This window comes from Pinus tabuliformis, chromosome 4_1, assembly GCF_031772625.1.
Source record: "Pinus tabuliformis cultivar Carrire ecotype Pingquan chromosome 4_1, CPIR1, whole genome shotgun sequence".
Taxonomy (NCBI): domain Eukaryota; kingdom Viridiplantae; phylum Streptophyta; class Pinopsida; order Pinales; family Pinaceae; genus Pinus; species Pinus tabuliformis.
The window spans coordinates 70991202-71016824 of record NC_142303.1 but is presented as its reverse complement, the minus strand read 5'-3'; the positions used below and the strand labels follow the sequence as shown (position 1 = coordinate 71016824).

General features: G+C 37.4%; 1 pseudogene; it reads left to right on the top strand.

The window, feature by feature from the left end:
* Positions 1-1269: 1269 nt before the first annotated feature.
* LOC149174187 (protein disulfide-isomerase like 2-2 pseudogene) lies at positions 1270-18789 on the top strand (annotated as a pseudogene).
* Positions 18790-25623: the final 6834 nt, after the last annotated feature.

Here is a 25623-nt window from a genome sequence, read left to right as displayed (position 1 = left end):
TGATTAACTTTGTGGCAATCCTAAGGAAACACATGCATGCAAACAAGTCGTCATGAAATATTTCATAATCAGTTAATAGCCTTATGTGTTGTAGATTTTGTGTTTTATTGGGGCAGTTTTTTAAGGTATTCACCTACAAAACCCCTCTTTTTGTTGCTTAAATATATTCTCCTTAGGAAAATCATGTATTCCTATTGGAAAGGAGAAAACAATTGGAAAATTTTGATGAATTAGCTCTATAATGCCTGATGTATTTATTTCGAGTTAGGCATTAAATTATGTAATACAAATACTCTTTTCAGTTAAAAATAAGTATTTTTTAACTTTAAATTATGTTATCTCTCTCTATAAAGTAGATGTAAAATTAAGGCAGAAATTGAAGTAATTTTTTATGGTTGACATTGATTTTTTTTGTTATTACTAATTTTTATGTGTTAATATAAGTACTATTCTATTACTTTTAAATGTAACATTACCTGACAACATCTCCCTCATATTGGGCCACAAAGCACCTCTCGATGCAATAATATATTATAAGTTTTATAAAAATAATTATAAATCCAATATTTGTATTAATTAATAACTAAATAACTTTGCAATAATGTTTGTATTGGGTGATAAGGCCTTTGCCATGTTGAAAGTGGAGTCTTAAACAAATAGTGATTTTTGTTATCCTTTTTGGGGTGAGTTAGTGGCTAATCAAAGGGAATTGAGGGAGATCCCTCTTCAAGGCACGTAAGTCGAGGGTGATCGTCATGATGATGCCCTTAGCATCAAGGCACTAATCAATTCAAGTATCTTTGAATGGATGCGTTTTCTATCTTAAGTTCTAAATGCACAAGTAAAAGAGTGATGATGAAGGAAAGTGGCATGGTTCTTTTTAAAGCACTCCAATGGATTCACCACTGGCTTCGCCCTTCCTATGCTTATGCTCTCATTGGTATGTTCAACTTGGTCAATATGGGTAGCTTTCCTACTTGTTTCATTTGTCTTCCTTTCTGTTTTTAGATTTCTTGCTCACATTAGTGCGGGGTTTAGTCTGGTTTCGTCCTTGTTATATCTGGGCTCTGGGTCCCCTCCCCTCTAGTTATCCATTGCAATAGCTTTTGGGATAGCAACATTATAGGATCTTCTTGCTCGAACAAGTATGATTGTTCTGCTCTATAAAAAACAAGGTCTACCAACCCTTCCTTGCTACTTTTTTGGCTCATTGTGAGAGCTCTAGTTGGTCAACTTTCTAACCCTACAATGATATGGTGATGGAGGCTTATGGGGAATGGTGGTGGTGGTTCTAGTGTTATTAGTGGAGGTGGCCCTTGTATTGCATTTAGTATCTATCAATGGTGGGTTTCTCATGTTGTGCTGAGGTATAATATGCAAGCATGAATAGACAAAAGAGACCTTTTATATAATCACTAACAAGAGAATTCTAAGGCTCTTGAACCCAATCAAAGAGATGCAACCAGAAAAGTGAAGGCCAAAACCTCCACCTACAAGAATGCTATGCTTCATTCTCAGGGAATTAGGGTAGAGGAAGCGACCATGTAGGCCCAATAGCAATCCACCTAACATACAACTCAACATATTTTGAAAATTGTCATTGAATTAGTTGATTTGGTTAAGTAGCAGTTCCTTCAAACACCCATGAAACAAATCAAAGTTAAATTTAAAGATGGGGTCTCGAACTCTAGATTTTCTAGGTCCAAGGGTACCAAAATGTATTGAGCAGAGTTTTACTCAATGGTCATGACCTTGGTGACCATTAGGCTAGAAAATTAGGGACACATGGAACCTAAATTTGTAGACAAACTGAGAAAGTTAGACACTGAGTTTCTAGTTCTATGTACAATGGTTTTTGGCTTGAACTTCAAAGTCATTGGATGAGAACTAGATAAAATAGAGGGCATCATGAAGGCTATTAGCACATCTAACTCACATGATACTAACTCCAATTTAATTGTTACTAAAGATGACACAATAGAAGATTTATAGAAGATTTATAGAAAATTTGAAGGGCCATAAATGACCTCTAACCTAAACCCCTCTAAACTCACTCCTCTATAATGCTACTTGTTATCTATTTTTTTTAATATGTTTTTTCTTGCTCTATATGTTTTTTTGTTGTACTTAGTGTTTTGGTTCACTATCTTTTCAAAGTTAGTGTACCATAGACTTACATGTATAATACACACTGTGATTTTTTTTAACCAAGGAATTTGGTAACTCATTGGAGTGTTCTAGGCTAGGTCAGGGATCAAACTTACTAGTTGCCACTATAATCCAAGGATATATCCAATAGCCTGCAAGTTATACATATTAATAACTCATGACTTAGCAAGGGGGTGAAGTGTCCCAAGGCGCATCAGAGTGGACTTGTATTTGTGAGGGTGTCTTCCCTTGTAGCCTGATCATAATAGGCCAACATGTGGGAACCCAAGAGGGGAGGAGAACAAATAATCTGCCTAACCACCCAAGTTATGAACCCTAAACTATTTGAAAAAATATTTGCAAAACTAGTAAAAATATGATTTCCTTTCGAAGGCCTCAACTAATGATAAATGCACTATTTTTTTATATAATAATAATAATAATAAATAAATAAATGGGGGTGGTAGGAGGGGGAGGGGTTTTGTATAGCTCCAATGGAAAAATGGTAAAAAGATATGCATGGGGTCTGGGACACATGACCAATAACTAAGCAGAAATGCATGGTCTATTGCAAGGATTAATTCTGGCCAAAACTATACAAATGAAAAATATTAACATCTTGGGGGATTATGTCATCAATATTCAACACGTATACAAAGGAACCAGGCCAAGAGACAAATACTTAGAGAATCTTCTGAAGAGAATAAATGGGCCACCAGATGAAATTCCACAAAAAAAATTATCCATATCTTGAGAAATCAAAATAGAGAATATGACTAGATTGCCAATCGAGCGTTCCAACTCCAAGCCTGAAAGTTAGAAATCAATTGAGATTTGAAGTGGTGGTACCTACCTTGACCTTAAAGACCCCAACATGAATAAGAAAGGCTCCATGAATTATATCCAAAACATAATTCAATACCAAAGGGTCTATCAACAACCGGTTATTATTTCAATAAGAAATCACAAGAAAAATTGGGATGGATGCCCAACAATTGTTGTGGCACCCCGAGTTTATTTGAAGCATGTAAATGAGATAATTTGGAAACCATTACAAGGATGGAGCACATTTCGACGACCACAGTATGGCCTCACACCCATGTCCATCCGATTCCTGAATATCCCGAGTTTATTTGAAGCATATAAATGAGGTAATTTGGAAACCATTACAAGGATGGAGCACATTTCAACGACCACAGTATAGCCCCGCACCCATGTCCGTCTGATTCCTGAATATTCAAATCCGAGCGAGTTTATTTGAAGCATATAGATGAGGTAATTTGGAAAACATTACAAGGATGGAGCACACTTCAATGACCACGGTATAGCCCCACACCCATGTCTGTCTGATTCCTAATATTCAAATATGAGCAAGTTTATTTGAAGCATATAGATGAGGTAATTTGGAAACCATTACAAGGATGAAGCACATTTCAACGACCATAGTATAGCTCCGCACCCATGTCTATTTGATTCCTGAATATTCAAATCTGAACGAGTTTATTTAAGCATGTAGATGAGGTAATTTGGAATCCATTACAAGGATTTGGAAACCATTACAAGGATGGAGCACATTTCGATGACCACAGTATAGCTCCGTCCCTGAATATTCAAATCCGAGCGAGTTTAGCCCCGCAACCTGAATATTCAAATCCGAGCAAGTTTATTTGAAGCATGTAGATGAGGTAATTTGGAAACCATTACAAGGATGGAGCACATTTCGACAAACACAGTATAGCCCCGCAACCCATGTATATTCAAATCTGAGCGAGTTTAGCCCTGCAACCTGAATATTCAAATCTGAGCGAGTTTATTTGAAGCATGTAGATGAGGTAATTTGGAAACCATTACAAGGATGAAGCACATTTCGACGACCATAGTATAGCCTCGCAACCCATGTCTGTCCGATTCATGAGGTAATTTGGAAACCATTACAAGGATGGAGCACATTTCGACGACCACAGTATAGCCCGAAACCATGTCCGTTACAAGGATGGAGCACATTTCGACGACCACAGTATAGCCTCGCAACCCATGTCCATCAAAGAATAATAATCAAAACCATTACAAGATGGAGCACCATATGAAGCACATTTCGACGACCATAGTATAGCCTCGCAACCCATGTCTGTCCGATTCATGAGGTAATTTGGAAACCATTACAAGGATGGAGCACATTTCGACGACCACAGTATAGCCCCGCAACCCATGTCCGTTACAAGGATGGAGCACATTTCGACGACCACAGTATAGCCTCGCAACCCATGTCCATCAAAGAATAATAATCAAAACCATTACAAAGATGGAGCACCATAGTATAGCCCCACAACCCATGTCCATCCGATTCTTGAATATTCAAAGAATAATAATCAAGAATCATTCTTGAATAGTCAGGGAATCAACAACCACAGTATAGCCCCGCAACCCATGTCCGTCAGAGAATAATAATCAAAACCATTACAAAGATGGAGCACCATAGTATAGCCAATCAACAACCACAGTATAGCCTCGACATGTCCATCTGATTCTTGAATATTCAGAGAATAATAATCAAGAATTATTCTAATCAAATCGCAACCCATGTCCATCTGATTCTTGAATATTCAGAGAATAATAATCAAGAATTATTCTAATCAACAATCGACATAAGCTTGGGGCTTCAATGTAGTACAACCACTTAAGTGTTGATTACATATTGTAGCAAGGAAATTACAAAGAGTGATGTTGCCTTAGCTATGCATGCATGTGGGATTTACTGCCAGTGAATAAATCTATGGAGAAACAAAAACTACAAGCCAAGAGGGCTGTCCATTTTAGTTCTCCATTCGGGGAGAAATCGTCGTATGTTGTGGATAATTCCGTGGAGAACATGTAGACGCCAGACTGGCGAAACTCTGTTTGCACTAGTTAAACCCAAATTCATTGTTCATTCAGCCTCGCTTAACGAGCTGGGATTGGAAAAACGTCTGATTGCAACAGGATTTGGTTGGACGTTGATTAGTACCTAGTTACTGGTAAGTTGGCATATCACGGAGAGCTAATTTACAATAGTGACTAGGCTCAGCCTCTGAAGAGACACCCTGGAAAGAATTTTGGCGCAGGTGAGACTGGTAATGTCTATCAACTTTGTTTGATGATTATCGATGCAAATATAGGCTCTAGTTTGTAGCCTTGTATGACTCAATAGTGCACGAACTCTCCAAATAAGCATGGTCATGTAGTCAGTTTGTATGGATTCTGTGTCCTCGAGCTTTGCCCACTGGTTTGGCGCAAAAAAGTAATTGTACACCTTCTGACTCGTGGAGCACAACCTCTGTCGGTATTTTCATCAATAGCGAGAAAGGACTCGCAAAATCGGTGAATTCATGCGACGTTGCAAAGAAAAAGAAAACATGATGTGGAGAGGCCAAGATGAAACAATGAGCAACAATAGCTCTCTATATGGCATACCAATTCTGGCTGCAATGTTAAGGTCAATCAATTGTTGAAGAAATTGGATGTCCTCCAGTTAGATTTGGTAGTGATGATGGCTCTAAAGCTTAAGGAGCAAATGGTGACAAGTGTGCAAGCGTTGGAGGAGGTTCAAGCCTTGACTACAATAATGAGAATTGGAGACAAGGTGGACAACATCCAAATCTTAACTGGCCACCAACAAAGTAGATAAGTGTAAGTGAAACATGACTGAGTTCCTTGACCTTGAGCAGTGTCCTTCTACGTTTATCTGGACAACTATGCCTTTCTTCAAGGCAGTGTTTTTGACTACGGTCACGCTATAATTTTACTCCCTTTATGTTAATGGATTAATCTTATTTAGAAAAAAAAAAAAGTGTAAGTGAAACATGTACCGTTGCAAATTTTGTTTTTTCCCTGTTAGTCTCTGTGGAGTTTATACCTACACGAATGTACTTGAATTTTGACATAATATGTACTCCGTTAAAGTGCTAATAGACAACATCAACCATAGGCACTTGCAAGAAGGAGATCACAATGTAAAATTTCTTGAGTATTTGTTGTGATTTGACACAAACTTAATATAATTTATACTAATTTTTGTCAAATAAATATATAAATATATATTTATATATATAAATAAATTTAAAAAAATATATTATATTTTTCAAATATTAAAAAAAAAAAATAATTTAAATAATTATTTAAAAGATTTAATATAATAAAATTAATTTTAATGGAAATTCACAATCATTATTATTGATATACCTCTCATTATTAATTTTGAGTATTGATTCTTTTCTCAATTTATGTTATTCTCATATTTAAACATATAATTCTTTATTCTAAATTTTTTCATTATTTTAATTTATTTATGAAAGTAATTTAGTGTGTATATCATATTGGTATAGTCTAATCTATAGTCTACTTTATAGATGAAATGGATATCTAACTTATAGACGAAATTGACTTTTTCACCTAGTAACGTGTGTATATCTTATTGGCGTAGTCTAACTTATAGATGAAATAAACATCTAAATTATAGACGAAATTGACTTTCCAGGCAATAAAATAATTTCAAGAAAGAATGTGATTTTGTGTTATGTAAAATGCATTTTTGAATGCATAAATGGATTCAACATCCTGCCTTGAAACACTCAAATTCTACAAATTAAACAGCTTAAACTTAAGTTTTAAAAAATCAGGAAAAATATCGTGAAAAAAAACCATTTAGTCTATAAATTAGACTATGCCTATCTTATTAGTTATTTTACAATCTATGGAAATTTAAGTGTTTCGAACCAACTAGTGTGGTTCATGACAAGTTGAATGAACAGATCTAGCTTTTCATATTAAATAGAAAATTTTATTAACTTACTAATTAGTTAAGTTAATTAGTTTTTCTTTTCATTTTCTATTTTGATAATAATATATTTTAAATTAAGTTTATTTTAAAAAATATTTTTCATGTATATATAAGTGGATGAAAGCTCATCATATCTTCATTTTAAAGAGTCAAAAAATCTTAACAATTGATTTCCTTAAGTGTGTGGGTTTGTTTCTAAAAAAATATTATAAATGTCATTTTGTAACATTTATGAAATAGTTATATCTAATATAATAGTGACAACCAATCATTTAAAATTATTGATTCTCCAAAATTCTTATTCTCCTAATTTCTCCTTTTATTCTCCCATTTCCTCCCACTTGTTCTTTTAATTACTTTTTATAATTAATAAAAAATGAACTTTATTAATTTTTTAATAATTATATTTTATAATCTCTTTAATTTTTTATTTTTATTTTAAAAATTAATCCAAGTCCATCTTCTTTAATCACTTTATTCTATTATTCAGAATCTACAACTAACCCTGGCCCACCTTGTTTAATCATTCTATTCTATTATTCAAAATTAATATTTATAATTTCAATCTTAATGATGTATTGTTCTATTAATAAAAAATTATAACTAACGCTGTCCTAACTTGTTTCATCATTCTAAATCTATTATTCAAAATTAATAATTTTATTTTTTTAATGATAGATGATAAATGCAGTATTTCATATAATATTATTAAAAAAATATTTGTTATAATATAATTTTATATAATATTATTCAAATAAAAAATATTAAAAATAATAATAATATATTTTCAATCAATACAGATAGTACAGAGGTGGATGAACCCACAGTAAAATAAATCCACCTACTGTTCCACAGTTTGTACGCCCTTTGTTTCATTTCAAAATCTCACCTCTCTCCTCTCTCTTGACTAAACATATTCCCACTCACTCCAGCCCGGTGCATGGATCTACGTAACGCACTCGTGGGTCCGCAAGGGAGAAATGATCGAGGATCGGATTACAAATGGATAAGGTTCGAGAATATATATATATATATGTTTTCTTTTTCTATTTGTACGAACTTCGAATTACCAAAATGTCTTCTGGATTTTGACGCGCTGACAGAAATAGAGTTACTCCTACCAAATACATTAATAAAGATGATGACATTTCAACGGTCCCCCCACTTTGTGAAATAGTAACTTCCGAACGCAATGGTCTATAAGGTAAATTGTTTGTTAATTTATCATGATGGAGTGAGCTATTTATTATTACTGTGAGGTAGGTATATCAATCAAAACTGTAGCGTGATGCTAGATATTTAATTTATAAAGATTAGGGTGAGGAGTGTGAATTATTATTATTTGGAGTCTGAGAGATTTTGGAATATGAATTTAATGGCCATAAAATATATTTTTATAAAAATATAATTTAGGTTTATCATTATATATAATTCATAATTTAAAGGAGGCATTAAAGCTTAGGCGTTATTTAGGGTTTGTTAGCTCTACACGTGTCATCTCTACCATTCCACACTTGTTTCCTCTGCTCATAGTTCTAGAGTCTCTTTGCATGTCTTGCTCGATGCTTTATACTTGTTTTTTTATGTATGTGTTAGGTGTTATTGTGTTATTTTGTGCATATATGGAACCCTAGTCATTTCAATCTACATCCCACTAGATGCTCATTATCTATGACTTTGTCGAGCTCCCTCTCTATGACCTAAAACTTATCTCTCATACTTTGACATGCCCATTCTCCACTCACACGTCCACTATTCCTCGTGCCTTACCAAACAGGTTCGGTGTTGGAAATTGGCAGACTCAATGTAGTCTCCATCAACATTGTTGGATTTGGCCATGAATTCTTTGAACATAAGGGATGCATTAAGCTTGGATTATGGAAAAAGATATTCTAGTTTTGGAATTTTATGTGCAAAGGCGCTAATTCATGGTGTTCTTTAAGCTTGTGGGTATTAAGAATACCAATCAGTTCAACTTTAGAATCAAGAACATAGGTAACTTGCAACTAGTTTTTTTATAAGTCTACTAATTAAACTACATTGTAAATCAATAGAAGTTGACACATTTATTGAGTTCACCACATGGAGGGTCATAGTTTTTTACCTTCATCCTTGTGAGCGTTGTGGAAAGATTTTCATCCTCTCACTTTGTATCTAATAAGAGGTGTATAATACCATCCATTGACAACTAAGTTTTTAATTGTGAAGCCCTATCAATGAAGCATGTACAAGCAAACCTAAGCCACAACGAGAACCAGAGCCTCAAGCCTAAGCCATAGTTAGAGCTATAATCATAGTCAAATCCATGAGCTCGATTCAATTTGCGACCATCTTCAAAACAACATCAGTTTGCAATCATCTTCAAATCGTCATTTGGAAGCACTTCCAATCAACAAAAGACGTCAACTTTTAGCCAAGTTCAGAAATGTTTTGACAACAACTGAGCCTTAGAGCTAAGTTCCAACAATTTTTGGTCATCTTAAAATCACCATTTATTAGTTCTTCCACTTTGTAGAAGACATCAACTTCCAGCTAAATCAAGAAATGTTTTAGGAATTGTTGAGCCTTAAAGCCAAGTTCCACAGTTAATAGTCAACATTAAACCACCATTTAGTGGAATACTTTGGCTTATATTAGCCATTGGTTTGTGATCATCCAAGAACAACCAGATTCAGAGAGCATGTTCAACCATTGGAAGCTATCCTTCATCTCTCTACTAGGACTCACTTACACCCCTTTGGATTAAGGGGAGGATGTTAGACACCTAATTTGTTAAGGTTATTGTTTGGAACATGAATTAGGAGTCCAAGTGACCTTAGAAGATAAATCCAATAGTTATACATTTTGTATTAATATGTGTATTGTTTGATAAAACAAAATTCATGCTTATTATTTATTCTTGGTCAACAACCCAGCAACGCAACACAAGTTTAGAGTTCAATCTCTATTTTATTTTTGCTTCAAGACACAAGATTAAACTACAAAATCTTAAGTATAGTGACACAAATTCAATTTTTTTGGCAATCGAAATTGTGGTAATGTGCTTGTGTCTCTTTGGCATGTGCATTTTCTTTCTTCTTCTAAACTATTCACAAATGTTGTTGATACAACCCAATTGTGGAGCTTGGTAGCAAGAGTAAAGTTGTCTTTATTATATCTTGACATGATAAGCATGAGATGGCTATAGAAGAACCAAAACCAAGTATATCTCAAACCCATTTGAAGTTATATGCATGTTACTAGCTACAAAACCATTGACAATAAAGGTAGACAACCAATTATACTTGACAACACCAAAATGAAGAACCATTATGGTCATAAAGATTCCCACCTATGTGAGATCTTCCCTACAAGCCTAATATTTGTTGCTTTAAATGGGACCAAGTTAATGTAATCAAACATCACATACAAAACCTATTTTAAGATAGTGGGTTTTATTTTAATTGAAACTCAAGAATTTGTATTAATAAAGTCTATGTCGAGGTGACAAAGTTGAAGCACAAAAATTTAAGATTTCAACAAACTGAGGTCGTCTAAAATTTCTAGCTCAGAGAAAAATATGGTTATGGATACTACAAGTGGGTACATATATTCAAAAAATAGGTTTGTTTGGTATTTTTTATAAAGTACTTGTAAATTAAAAATATAAAAGCATTGTATTAAAGGGGACTTAAGATTTGAGGAGGTTTTTGAGCGTTGCTAATTTTTTTCCACTGCATCTGAGACTAGAATATTAAAGTCAATGTGGAATTGGGTGTCTGTAGGTGATGATGTCTCTCTGAAAATGTTGGAGAAGTCTACCTTCATTGAGCCCCTATCTTATTCAAACTATAATTCATCAACCATAGAGCTTAAAAAATTGATTTCGTTGTTCAACCTTTGACTAGAGGAGCTCCACTTGAGGCTCTAGATAAAGAATTCAAATAAAAATAGTGCAATGTTGGTCATTGTGTATGTCAAAGTTGTCCACCTAAAGAGTTAGGGTGGGTCTACGAAAAGAGGAGGCTTTGTGTGCCATAATGATAGAGCTGGCAAACTAGAGGGGATGAGAGAAATCAGGATGTTAGAGGCAGGGGAGAGAGTGTAGAGTAAGCAGGGATGGTAGATACAAGGGAGACAACACAAATAATGGGGGAAAAGGAGAACCATAAGTAAAAATACAACATCACACGAGCCAATTGGAAAATGAATATAGGCAAATTGATCGAGATATCCATCAAATCATAATCCCTCACACTATAATGATTGAGGAACTCGATGGAAATTTCATCCAATGCAAGAAAAATCCCCTATAGACCAAGAGAGAGGTGTGTAAGGAGTATTAGGAAAAAATTGCAAGCAGGTGGAGGAGCCACGAGTAACATCAATTTAATATAACAAATGCAAGGGTGATGAAAGATAGCCATGAGGGTGTCTCTACCACATATACCTCACTATGGGATCATAAAAGTGAGGTGTCTCCCATTGATGACAAGGACTCCTCTTGTTGTGTGAATGGCATGATTTGCTTGGATGTTAATGGGGAAATTGTTAACCCAAAAAACATGAAAAAATGGAATTGTCCAAAGGATCCTAAGACTATTCTGGTTCAATGGATTGTCAAGTTAAGGTGGGCATCAAATGGAGAAGAGTTTGTTTGGAAATATCAAACTGTATTCTTAGAGTCACCAATTATGACAAGATTCAAGAGATAATGGGAATATTATTCCATGGTAAACACCTAAATTTAAAAAGAAATATCTTATTTAACATGGTCAACAATGGAGTATATTGGATATTGTGTTTTTAATAGTTTGATCTTGAGCTATGAAAGTGTAGGAAAAATTCAAGATACCATTGGGATTTTTAAGAAAATGAAAGAGCTTGGGGTTCCACCTTTTGTTTTGACCTACAATAATCTATTCATTATGTGCTCTTAAAAAGAGCGAAAACAAATATGGGTAAGATGTATTATACAACCATGGTAATTGAAGTGTTTTGCTCGATGTTTACACTTACGATATTCTCGTAATGGAGCCTTCTTTGTTCCAAGGTGGATGCAACTTTGAGATTCTTTCAAGACACAAGGATTGGGGGATATATATCCTTAATATGATCACATAGAATACTCTTATTAACGAGCTTTGCAAGAAAGGTAGAGTTCAAGATACATATAAGCCATGGAAAGGCATGAGTAAGACAAACCCTGATCTTATGACCAATGTTGTGACCTATACCAAGATGATTAAGGTTTTTTGCAGGGAGGACAATGTCAACAAAGAATTGAAGATTCTAAATGAGATGGTAAGCCATGGCATGATTTTGAATCAGGTTTTCATATAATAACATCATCCAAGGTATTTACGATGCTAATAAATCAAAGGAAACATGTAAGACTATTCAAGAGAAGATCAAAGGTAAATTCAATCCAAATATCTTTACTTTGAATTATTGATGAATGCTTAGTGCAATTATAGGAATTTAGAAGAGGTTGTCCATATTTTTTTATAATGTGAGAGAGTTAGATGTTTGTGCCAATTCCACAACCTATATTATTCTTATTACAGGCCTTTGAAGTAGGAGAGAGTTTGATAAGGAAATCGAACTCTTAGATTGCATGTTGCATCAAGGTATTTTTCTTGATGAAGGCAATGGTGTACCTCTAGTTGTTTCTTATACTCCTATGTTTGTACATCTATGTATACATGAAAACACTAAAAAAGTGAAGAAGCTCATTTTATGCACTTGCTTAAGCAATCTTTCTTGTATAAAGGACATCCAACCACTCCAAGGAACACTTTGGATAAGATGTTGTAATGTGTTCATATGCCCATGAACTCCATTGTCCACATGTTAATTAACAATATTTTAGGAATGCCCAAGTGAAATATACGAGTAGGGTTATGAAAACCATGCTAGAGAATGGTGTGAGACAAGACATTGATCAATATTTTAAATGCATTTTTTTATTGGGGCCTTGCAAAGGATGCTTTTGAACAATTGAATTATTGTATGATAAAGGATATCCACTTGTTTCCCTTGCATTTGATGTGATGAAACTACAGGGACATCTAGTAGCTGAGCCACCCTTCTAGTAATGTGGTGTTCCAATTAGCATGAACATTATTGCTCATCACATTCAGATTTAGAGTCATTCTTTTCAATTATTCTTCAACTATATGATGATCTCACCTCTTATTAAGATTTACTTAGTTGTTTTCAAATACCTCATCCATGGTGTACCATCTCTTATCTTGTTAATTTGGTTTAGTTTGGTCACTTTAGTTGCCAAATTCTCCTTATTTAGTTTGGTCACTTTAGTTGATATAATATGGTTTCATGTATGGGTTTCCTACTTAGATATGATGTTTAATTTTTCTCATGCTTGTCATGAATGTGACAGATATCAATGTAATATAATAATTCATTTCAACACGCTAAATTTTTACTTTTTTGTTAAGGGACACTATGGTGGGTCATAATTCTCTTCTAGATAAGTGTCGTGGTCTTTTGAGTTAGGTCATACTACTAGAGAACTAGGTGGAATGTATCATATTTCACATACCAATAAGGTTTAACATTTTCCATCTTTTTTATTCACTTCTACAACATCCATCATATTTCCCAGCACATAATTAACTTATCATAAGTCATTCATTAAGGTCTTAAGAAAAATAATGAAGACACATGTATAAGAGCCTCAACATTAAAATAACGAAAATTCTCGAGGCAGATGCAACCATAAACAAAATTAAAATTTAAAAAATAATAATGCTTGAGCTATGTTTTCTCACTAAAACACCCTTATCCCTATTCCTATGTGTTTAACAATGTGTATTCAAATAAAATGACCAATAAAGAAAGAAAGGAAACATAGATAAAAAGGAAAAAGAAAGAAGGGGTAACAAAAAATAAGGTTAAGGTGGTAACTCAAAGTCTAACTCACTCTCATGAAGGCCATTGTGGAAGAAATGAAGACTCCTGGCTCTTGAAAGGTAGTAGAAGAAGACTTACAGATCATATATGACTATGGAGGTTGATTTATGAAGTTTTCATTTCCCCTTCTGTAAATTATCCATCATATTACCTACTCTTGACCTAAGAATCTAGGACCTACCTCTTGGTCCTAGGAGTGTTACAATAATAAATGTTAATGTTGTCCCCACCATGGTTGAACTTAGACTAAAGTGCATCAGTTAAATGAGACATTGAAAGTTAGGAGATGTCACTTATATGTTTTCCACTTAATGACACATATATCGAAGCATAAGTTACACCCATGCCTTGAGATCCATGTACTACGCCTTAATATTTGTGTACATGCCTTGGGATCTATGGCATTACATTAGGATATGCGATACCACCTTAAGATCTATGTACCAATATCTAGACATATTTCTCTTCATTGGGATCCATGGTATTTTCTTGGGATCTATAACTGTTAATTTTAGGTATGTTCTATGCTTAGAGCAATTTATTTCAATTTTCACAGTTAGCTCAATATCTTTTCCAGATTAGCAATCACATCAGCATTAAAGTAAATTTCAGATAGAACATAAACATAGATCGCAGAAGACAATCCAAGACAAGAGGAAACAAGATGTGGCGCTAGCCAGGGACAAACCCCAATGTGGGGAAACCCTTGATCAATTCTTTTTATATGTTCTTCAATAGTTCAGCAGAGAGAGAGAGAGAGAGAGAGAGATAGTACATATACAACAGAAGTCAACACTTTAACTTATCTAAATAAGAGCATAGATAATCTCTAAGTAGATGATACATGAGGTAGCTAAACTTAGTTGAAGACATGTTTCTTCAACTGATTCTCCCAGGTGACTCCATCACCATGCATTGTGCTGCACCTCGTCATCACGCTCCACCTCACTGTGCTGCACCATGATGCACCCATCATCACTATGCTGGACCTCATTACCATACTGTTGCACCCTATGCTGCACCTTCTTGTACTGCAACATCTTGTTGTACCTTATCATCTTGCTACACTCACTAGTGCTGCCTCATACTGTACTTCATTGCACTGCATCATGTACCATTGCTGCACCATGTTGCCACATTGTTGTCCCATGTGGCATGCTGTACCATGTTACCATATTGTTGTCCCATGTGCTTGTACCATCATGCTTTCCACCATGTGCTTACTGCACCTTGCCCAATGTGCTTGTAGCACCATGCTTGCCACCATGTGCTTACTGCACCTTGCCCAATGTGCTTGCAGCACCATGCTTGCCACCATGTGCTTGTTGTACTTTGCTTACCATATTTCTATCCCAATTAGATATTGTTGCACCATGTCATAACGTTGTCCCATTTGTATTGTTGTTGTCCCATCACAACTGTTGTCCCAATTGTATTGTTGTTGTCCCAATTGTGCCATGCCATAGCTGCTGTCCCATCTTCCTTTGTTGCACCATGTGACCTTGCTGCCCCATCTTCCTTTGTTGCATCATGTGACCTTGCTGTCCCATCTTCCTTTGCTGCACCATGTGACCTTGCTGTCCCATCTTCCTTGCTGCCAACACACCATACAAGCATTGCTGATTGTCACTTCATTATTGTTGTAATTTCTGGGACTGGTTAGGGCACACAACAATCCCTAACCGTCCTCAAATCTGGCCTAGAATTTCCCTTATGAAATGCAGCCTATGCTAGTGTAAACCCTTTGCCTCCACGTTGAAGATGAGGGTATAACATGACCCCAAAACAGCCCCTGTTGTCCCATGTATCTTTGTTGTAGCTTACGGCCCACACATCAAACCCAAACAACCCTCCTTTGCCTTGACCCTCTAGGAAGATATCTCGGCCCTCCTAACGGCAACTCGACCTTCACATATAACCCTGAAACAGCCTCCAAAAACCCACATTGTTCGGTCTTCCTTACTGTAGCTAGGGAAAGACAGATCTGCATATTTGGGCAGCATGAATAGGTCTTCTTCACCGTGCTATGTCTCTCCTTTAGGAAGCGTAGAGGGCAGGTCGGGCATCGTATAGAATCAGGGGTCTTCTCCCTTGGACTGCGGCTAGATCATCCACTTTAGTACTGCAGCTAGGCCATCCTTTACGATTGCGGCTAGGGCATCCTTCTCCTAGATTTCTCTTCCACTAAAACCCAAAGCGAGTGGAGAGAAAATCAAGAGAGAAGTGTGTGTGAAATGACTCTCAAGTCATCTCCTTTTATACTAAAATGTTGAGCACATGTGGGGGTTATTTGGTTGCTGGCTGACCTTGACGAATTGTCTTATAACACAAATGAATTCATAACTCCATGAATACTTATCAGAATCGGATGATCTTTACATCAATCCTACACCTCTCGATGAGAGGAATCCAAGAAAAATATTAGCTACCATAAATAAGATGACCTACATGGAGTTTGGCCCTAGTTTCCAATTTTAACACTCCCTCTCAACTAGGGAGAACTCCATTCGTTGATCCATCTACCAGATTGTACTATCTTTGCCATCAGTGCCCTGCACTGCTCTGTTGAAGCATGAAGAAGAAGAATTGATCGAGAATGTCTTATACCATTCTCTACTGACCTGAAGTCAGTTCCATATGAAGAGAGTGTGTCATACCACTCTTACTGATCCCAGATCAGTTCCAAAAGAGAGTGAGTTATGTCACTTACTGACCCGAAGTCAGTTTCATTGATCCCAGATCAATATCAAAAGAGAGTGTCTCAAACCACTCATACTGATCCTAGATCAGTTTCAATGATCCCAGATCAATGGAGGTGATCCTAGCATAGGGAGTATGGTAGATACAATGATGTGTCCATCGATAGTACTACTATGGTCCTGTTGTAGCCGCTACAACACCACCCAAATTTTTGGGCATATTCGAAATTTTGGGTACCCCACCACTCACCCCAAGCTTCTAGGGTTTTTTATAGGACCCCAATCGATTGCTCTCCCCGCGACCTTTCCTATCCAACCCCTTTGGTGCGCCCACTCATGTTTCATGCATTACATTCATGAATCATGTTTTATCTCAGATATAGGCATCATATCGCATTAGGGTTTTGAAGGTTAATGGCTTCATTGATGCGTTAAGAGTCTCTTATGATTTTAAAACTCATCTTTGCATGATATGCATCACGATCAGTGGATGTCCTATATTTGAACAAGCATTGCATTCAAGGTGGCTTCTCGTAAGAGTGACAATATTAGGGTTTATGAGAAACCCTAGATTGTCAGAAGAGTGATCCCCTCCCTGTTGTCACCATATCTGCATGCCTCTAGGGGTGCGCTCCCATCGGCATCACATGGCATCATTTTGGGAGTCATAGCAGCACTTTTTCCTTAGGTCCTTGGCCAATCCTTCACCTCAACATGAGCATTAGGGCTTGCAAAGATTATATACTACCCTTGCACCCTTGTAGCTCTAGACATATGTGATCGAAGTACTCATGTCGTTTTAAGCTCTTCTTGACTCACCCCGAAGCATGATCACACATATGCATAAGGGTTTGTGATAATACATCATGATAATAACCTTGCTTTGTCTTGGTCCTCGTCCCCTCGAGTGCATTAAGATTCCTCAAATTTCCATCTTACTCCGCGCCCTTGAATCTATAGCCGCACCATTTCTTTTTGCATCACATAAATTGCTTGCAATTCATAAGTCCAGTAAGGTGCCTAAATGTTGTGTTGATTTTCGGTTTTGAGCACCTCTTGTTTTACTCGTATAATTTAGTTGCAATTTTACTATCACCTCCAGATGAAATTATTTTCATGGTTTTAATTATTTATCCCTTTTTCTTTGCAGGGATTTAAATGGAGCATAAGGGGTATTATATGGGCACCACAGTTTCTAAACTCTGACACGAGTGTCCTTGTTGAGTTGTTGCACCACGGAATACAGAATCAAGGGATTTCCAACCACTAAGGTATTTACTCCTGGAAATCCCCCATTAGACTATCAAGGAGCAAAGGATGCAAAACCAATAGCCGAATTTGCAATTCAGCAGTTGAAAACTGTTGTTAAAGACTAGCTAAATGGGAAGACTGGATCAAATAAGAAAAGTTCATCAAGTTCATCAATAGATCTCACTTCAAGCAACTTTGATGACATTGTCCTCAAAAGTAAAGATCAATGGCTTGTTGAATGTTATGCTCCCTGGTGTGGACGTTGCGAAAAACTTGCTCCAGAGTGGAAGAAAGCTGCAAATAGCTTGAAGGGCAAGGTGAATATGGGTCACTTCAATTGTGATGCGGAGAAGAGTTTGATGAGCAGGTTCAATGTGCAAATCTTTCCTACAATCTTGGTCTTTGGTTCGGATAAGGAGAGTCCAGTTCCTATGAAGGTGCAAGGACAACTTCTGTGATTGAATCCTTTGCCCTTGAGCAGCTTGAGACGAATGTTTCTCCTCTGGAAGCAGTGAAGCTTACAGGCTAGGATGTATTGGGAACCACATGTGCTGCTTCAACAATCTGTTTTGTTAGTTTCCTGCCCGACATTTTAGACACAAAAGCAGAATGAAGGGATCGTTACCTACAACAACTCATGTCTACAGCAAAAAAATTCAAAAGAAGTTCATATAGTTACGAGTGGCCAGCAACAGGAAAGCATCCTGCTCTTAGTAGTCCATGTTGGTGGCTATGAGTATCCAACCTTCATCGCTCCGAACTGCAAAAGGAGTGTCTATGCTCCACTTCGCAATGCATTTGAGCTTGAACATCTAGTGATTTTGTGAAGGATGCTACCAGGGAGGTAAAGGTAATTTTCCCCTAGGATCTTTTCTTGTGATTGAGGAAATTGAACCGTGGGATGGGAAAGACGGAGAGATGAATAGAGGCATTGGAAAGTATGGCCCAAATACAAGATAAAGCAGTAAAGAATACTGGTAACAAAATTAGTTGAGCTTCATGTCATTATTCCCAAAACACGGCATCATTTTATGACTATGAAGGAAAGATAAAAGCCTGAAGGCCTTTCGACAGTCAATATCAACCTTGGATCATTGTAAAATGAGTTGGAAATCACAAATCAATGTTATATGAAAGCAAAGGTTTTGATATAGATGTGTATCCAACAAGATGTCAAAGCAGAACACGTTAGCATTGCGGTAGAGTGGCACTTTTCAAAGAACATAAACATTATGTGTATACATGAATTGGTAGCCTCAAAGGCACCCACAACAATCTTGAATAAAGTGATTTTGGATCATCGAAGACACACCTAGCGATAGCACGTGGAGAAGATGTTACGCCAATATAGTATTGGGGTCATGTTACAAGGAGACATTTTGTTGAGTGCGTTGCCCATATTATGTCGAGGTGTTTATACTGAAAAGTTCTAGTGGTTAAACTATGCAGTGAGAAAACCATATAAAGAAGGCATTTGCTAGAATCATGCCCACACCGATCCATAAGGAACAAAGAGCCATGGATGCTTAAACATTGGCAAGGCATTTAGAAATCAAGGACAAGCAAGTGCGATGCATTTGACAAGGGGAAATGATGCTAGTAGTTTAATGTCAAACACCGAGAGCATAATGAGTCCAAATGCCAAAATGAATGTAACAACTTGCATGGAGTTGCAAAGAGAGTTATGGTGCCTAACAATATATCCAATGCATCAATGAAGGCTTAGAAACTTTTGATCTAGCTTTATGGGATGTGATAAGGGATAAATATTTTAAATACACATAACAACGTACATACACAACACAAAAGTGATGCCACAATCAGTGCATGAAGAACACGAGCTGCAAAGCATCGCCGCCAAGGAAATAGAGATACCACCCATAGTTTTGGCCCCAAGGAGCTGTTGTAGAAGTTGAATGCTGACTTGGTCCCATTCTGCAAGTCGCAGTTCCCTTTATCAAGCTTGAGAGTTGCAATATCGCAATCCATGGGTAGCCAAAGGGTGCGATTGCATTATAGTGCGACCATGCGACCTCTAGCAAGTTGCACTCCCACCCAGTCGCATTATCGCAGGGATCTACTTGCTTCATAAAGACCACTGACTTTCTTTTATATTTACGAAAAGGGTTGCGGTAAAGACAATTGAGTTTGTGATTATTATTATGTGAAGTCTTTTTATACTCCCGTTGATAGCCCAACTAAGGCACAACCATCTCATCCATTTCATGCGTCGATTCCAGCAGCCCCGGGTGAACTGAAGAGGAACGAATTAGCGAGATCGACCCTGGTACCTCATGAAACGCCACTATGGCTTATGATATGTTCACATTTCACAGCGAGACTATCTACCTGCTGTACCTATTGGGATCAATATTTTACTAACAGTGAGTCATGGTGGTTCACAACAACAAGATTTGACGCGTTATGGATGTCCATCTGGGCCTGTTCCAGTCCTCCCAGACCTACACAGCTCCGTAACACCCCATGATCTCTCTGAAAGGGAATGAAGGTAGAGTCATCACGGTGTTGCGCTAAGAGGGATAAATCAATGCACCAGGGCACTCATTAAATCACAGTACCCCCTCGAATGAGACTCTGCGACCTCTCCCAATTCGTCAGGTCACAAAATCGCCCCCAAAACAGGTAGAGATTGGTGCGACCTCTCTTATCCTGCAACTATGAAACCGATTTTCAAGAATCTCCTCCAACAAGTCGCAAGGTCGCAGGCATGACCAACCATCGAAGTGCGACTTCCAACAAGATGCGATTATGTGATTTCTTGATCGCGATTCTGTCCACCTTGTTTAAGTCACACTTCTAAAATGAGATCAGTTTGAATACTCTATTCCAATTCGAATTTGCCTTCTTCGCTCATGGGAAATATCGACTGGGCATTTAAGAAATTCAAACAGGTGTGGGATGATTTAAAATAGGGAAATTTCAGTTAGGCAGTAAGAGAACTTGTCTAATTTCGAAGAGAATTCAAACGAATATGAAGAGATATCATATTGGATTGAAGAGTTTCTGAGGAAACTTCAGGGGATGCTACACTGTTTTGAGCAGGAAACAGGGGTTGATTAGTTTCGACCAAGATTTTGGACTCTAATCCCCATAGAGACCTCCTGCTACCAAAAGGGGCAGCATTTTGGCCTCACCGTTGCTATTTTTGCTACTACATTTTGTTGTTGCCGCGACAATTCTAAGACCAATATCCTATCCCAAAGATGAGGGAGCTATATGCCCTATCCTAGGCAAAAGGAAGCTATGTGATGAAGAACGACCCATCACCAACACTTGCGAAAATGGACTCTTTCTTTCCCCTCAAATTGTTCATTCATTAATTTATCTCATTTATTTTCTTTGACTGCCATATGTTTATCACGTGTTTTGATTGATGATTATGTCCGTGCAGGATTATAATTGGAGAATGATTCAAAGATTATGAGGATTATGGAGCATTTTTTCATCCCAAAGGGTTGTGACCATAGCACATCCAGACAAAGCCACACATTCATCGGTTGCTCAAAGTCGCCTCAACCACAAAAGTTAGAAGGAAGAAAGCAAGATGTTGGTCCACACAGAAAGATTACAATTTATCATGAAGCTTCCCTGGCTAAGGTTCTCCTCCAGCAAGCTGGATGGTCCTTTGCGAGCTTCAAGAACCCCTCAATAACCCCAAGGCACATCACCAGAAGATTGATGTATGCGAGCAAAGCATAATGGAAAGAGAACTAGCTGGTTCAAGAACCAAGCATCTACATCATTGCGGCATATGGGAAACAAGCATTCTAGGGTTCCAATGACCCTCTACATCCCTCCCCTCTCTCTTTCATCATAACGCCAATTTGACACCATCATACCAGCCATTATGTTGGGACTAGTGTGGGCATGTAAAAGCATTCTTGTCCTGAGAAAGAAGTGGGCAAACCCAAGAGTCATGGGGGTAGCCGAAGGGACACGAGGGAAGGCCAAGGGTCACGTTAGGTGAACAATCACCTCATCTCTATAAATGTCTCGCTAAGCCTCATTTACAAATGACTTTAGCACTCGAGTTGAGGCCGGTATAGATAGTTGATTGATGCTTGAGAGTTAGGGCCGCCCAGCTCTTGGTAGCTAGGAGAGTGGATTGGTAGTAGGGTTAGGGTTTTGACACCGGGCGGCAGTATGAATAGTCCATGCTCCACTACTGGGTATTGACCAGTTGCATGATATGTATATGAAGTTGCAACAATATTAATAAGATGTTTTCTTTTACTTTTTGCATTGATTCCCACACTTACTCATGGTGGTTGTATTAGTTGTCTGGTACCTCACCATATTTGTATGTGTGATTTCATATACGTGAGATGTTATGTATTGATACATAGTGGTTGCATGTATGTTTCGCTTTAGAATCTATGTTTACTTGTTCCTTGCCATGTCGGTGACCTATTGTGAACTACTTCGTAATTGACCTCTGGCATGTTCCTGTTTATTATGTCCGATGGGGTTTTAGCTCACTAATCACCCTCATTGTTTATCTCTTCTTATCGTTGTTGTGACTTGTTTAAACCTCTTTCTGCAATTTGTCAATCTTGGTCTGATTTTGTTTCGTTTCCCGAGCACTTCATTCTTGCCCCACTCTGGCACCTTGTCATTGGATAACCAAGAGTAGAACAAAATCATGGTGGCTGTCGGGCCCACATACCAAATGGGGCTCCTATTCCAAATGGTGTGAAGTCTAATTGGGACTTTACACCAGAGAGACCCCTTAGACATTGGCGATACATTTTGGCCCATTAACAGGTCCCTAACCCTATTTCCCTGCTCATTGGCCAAATGAGAGGTACTTCCCATGAGTCCCAGACTGCATGGGTAGGATGCCTCGACAAGAGAAGCACTCATCCTGTCCATAAGTCGCCATAGGGTATCGCAAGGGAAGGCTGAACCATTCACCCTGTACACAACGCACCATTAGGGGAGGGTGAGTCACCCTATGGTCGCTTGTTGCTCCAAGAAGTACCCCAAGCTCCCCGAAGCTCCTAGAGCTCAATGCATGCATCATGTAGGACCCTCATAAGAGGGTCTCTCAACAACTCCAACTCGTTCAGGAAAGTCACAAATTTGACCTTTCCCCAGGGCTTTGACAGAATGTCTGCGACTTGTACATCAGTCTTAATGCGATAGAGCCTTCTCGCTCATTGATGTACCATATCCCATAAAAGGTAGTATCTGATGTCTATATGCTGGAGCAATCATAGAATACGGGATTCCTTAATAATCAAATCCCCCTTTGGTTGACACATAAGATTATGGTGGTATCCATCATGTGTACAAGCAGCTTGCTGAAGAGCTTCCCCAACCAGGCATCTTCACACGAGATCATACTCGTAGCTATGTATTCAGTCTCAGCGGTGCTTATAGAAATCGGCTTCTGCTTCTTTCTCATCTAGGATATCGAAACAGAACTCAAAGATAACCAACACTCAGAAGTGCTCTTGCGATCCTCCACACTGCCTGCCTAGTCAAAATTCGAATGATCATGCAGCTTCACATTTTCGATAGCGTATCTCAATCCATGAGAGATTATGCCCCGAAGATATCTCAGAAGATCCTTGGAATCAACCCAGTGAGGCTAAACCAAATACGAGCCCAACATGCTAATTGCAAAACATATATCCAGACGGGTGTTCACCAAGAACATCAATGCTAGTATGAGTTTGTGAAACTCAGAGGCATTTCCCAAAACAGGTTCGTTATCCTTACCACATAACTTCTGAAAGTTAAGATCCATCGAGGTAGTCGTGGGTTTGTAGTTCACCATTCCAAATATAGAATCCAACTCCCTCTTACTTCTGCATATGAGAGGGTCTACACCTGTCAGGAAGAGGTTGTCCTTAGAAGGTGCCAGTGTGAGAGGTCTATCATCCACAACCTTCAAGAAATGGTTTGGATCGACTTCACTTCTAGTGAATCTCAGCTTCATCAGACAACTATCAATTCTCTCATATCAAGCCCAGGGTGTTTTTCTTCAAGCCATAGAGGGCTTTCTTCCACCTGCATACATGAGATTCTTGATCATGAATCTCAAACCCCTCAGGTTGTTCCAAACCTATGGCCCTGCTACATGAGGGGAATGGCCCCCTTGTAAGATTTTCCTTTGGTACATCTCAGACATGTACCTTAATGCTCCTTTTGAATTTAGGCATCCTAGTCACACACATCAGGTAGGGTCCCATAATAAGTAGACCTCTGGTGCTATAGATGAGATGTGACAATTGACATGGTCCCTGTTAGGGTCCTATAATAATAGGATTCATAATTTTGAATTGACTATGGTCAGTATTGTAATATTGTACATAGCTTTGCTTTCTGCAAATGTATTCCCAAATTAAATTAACTAGCATTTGCATCTAATGTTGCAAAGGAAACGCCGTAAGGCATAGAGTGTGGAGGAATATTGAAATGTATTGTCTCCTATGTTGTTTAGGGTTGGTGGTGAATGTATTAAATATTCATTGATGGAATTTCCTTTTTCAAGTGCAAAGTGATTTTTGTATAGAAAAATAGGTGGAAAATAGAATGGCCCTTGAATTCTTCAAGTAGTGTATGGAAGACTTTTTTTTAGAAAATGTTAGATCCCTTCCATGTGTGGTGTCATGAGAAACATGGATGATGGAAACCATCTTCTCAAGGCTGGTTTGGAAGGTTTTTATGGAGAATACAAAAGAGAGATCAATACAAATTTCATCACCAATAACCAAATCAGAGGACTTTATTTGAATTTATTTTGCAACAGTTCATTTCTATCTTGTCATATGGTAAGTCTCTATCTTTTCTTCCCATGTTTATATTGTACAGGAGTTATTAAAAGCTTGAGATTGATAGGTTCTTACAAACTTAGATCTATTCTCTAGACTTCAATCTATATGCGAGATGGGTTTTTACAAAAATTGATTGATTCACAATAGTTGTTGCATTCATTCATGTAATCTTATAGGCATGCAGTTCATTATTATAGTAAGAAGTGTTCATTGCTTGGCCATATTGTTTGAGTTTTCACTAATATATTGAGTCACAACAACTGTTGCATTCATTCATGTAATCTTATAGGCATGCAGTTCAATATTATAGTAACAAGTGTGCATTGCTCGGTCATAATGTTTGAGTTTTCATTAATATATTGAACTATGATTTTAACTTTTAAAGGCTTGTTGTGGTAGATGACGAGACCCAACCTTCATTTTTGTTCATTGCTTGGTCATAATGTTTGAGTTTTCACTAATATATTGAACTATGATTTTAACTTTTAAAGGCTTGCTGTGGTAGATGAGGAGACCCAACTTTCATTTTTGTAGAGTTGGATAAAGAGCCACCTTGAAGACGGAAGCAGGATATTGAACAAAGCAATTCTGTTAGTATGGGAAATCTTACAAAGACCTATGATTTCACACGAGTGAGAGAGACAATTTACTTGATGTTGTCTTTCAAGCTCTTTATTGAAAGTAGCATCATTTCTATAAGTTTATCAATAGAAAGGACAAGAAAATTAGTATTATGAGAACTGGTTGGTTGTTATGTGCAAGTAGCTAAGCCAGCATAAATCCATCTTAGCCCAGGATATTGAGTAGTGTTGTTTAGTGTGTATGTTTGAATGTTGGAATAATGTATTTTTGGACTATTTATTGTGCTTGTGTTGCCTTCGCATTTGCAAACTAACCAGTATTAGTAATTTCGGTGGGATGTACAGTGTCAGCAATGCCTTCATCTGTATTACTAGAAAAGGATGTACAGTATTAGCTATTTCTTCGTCTG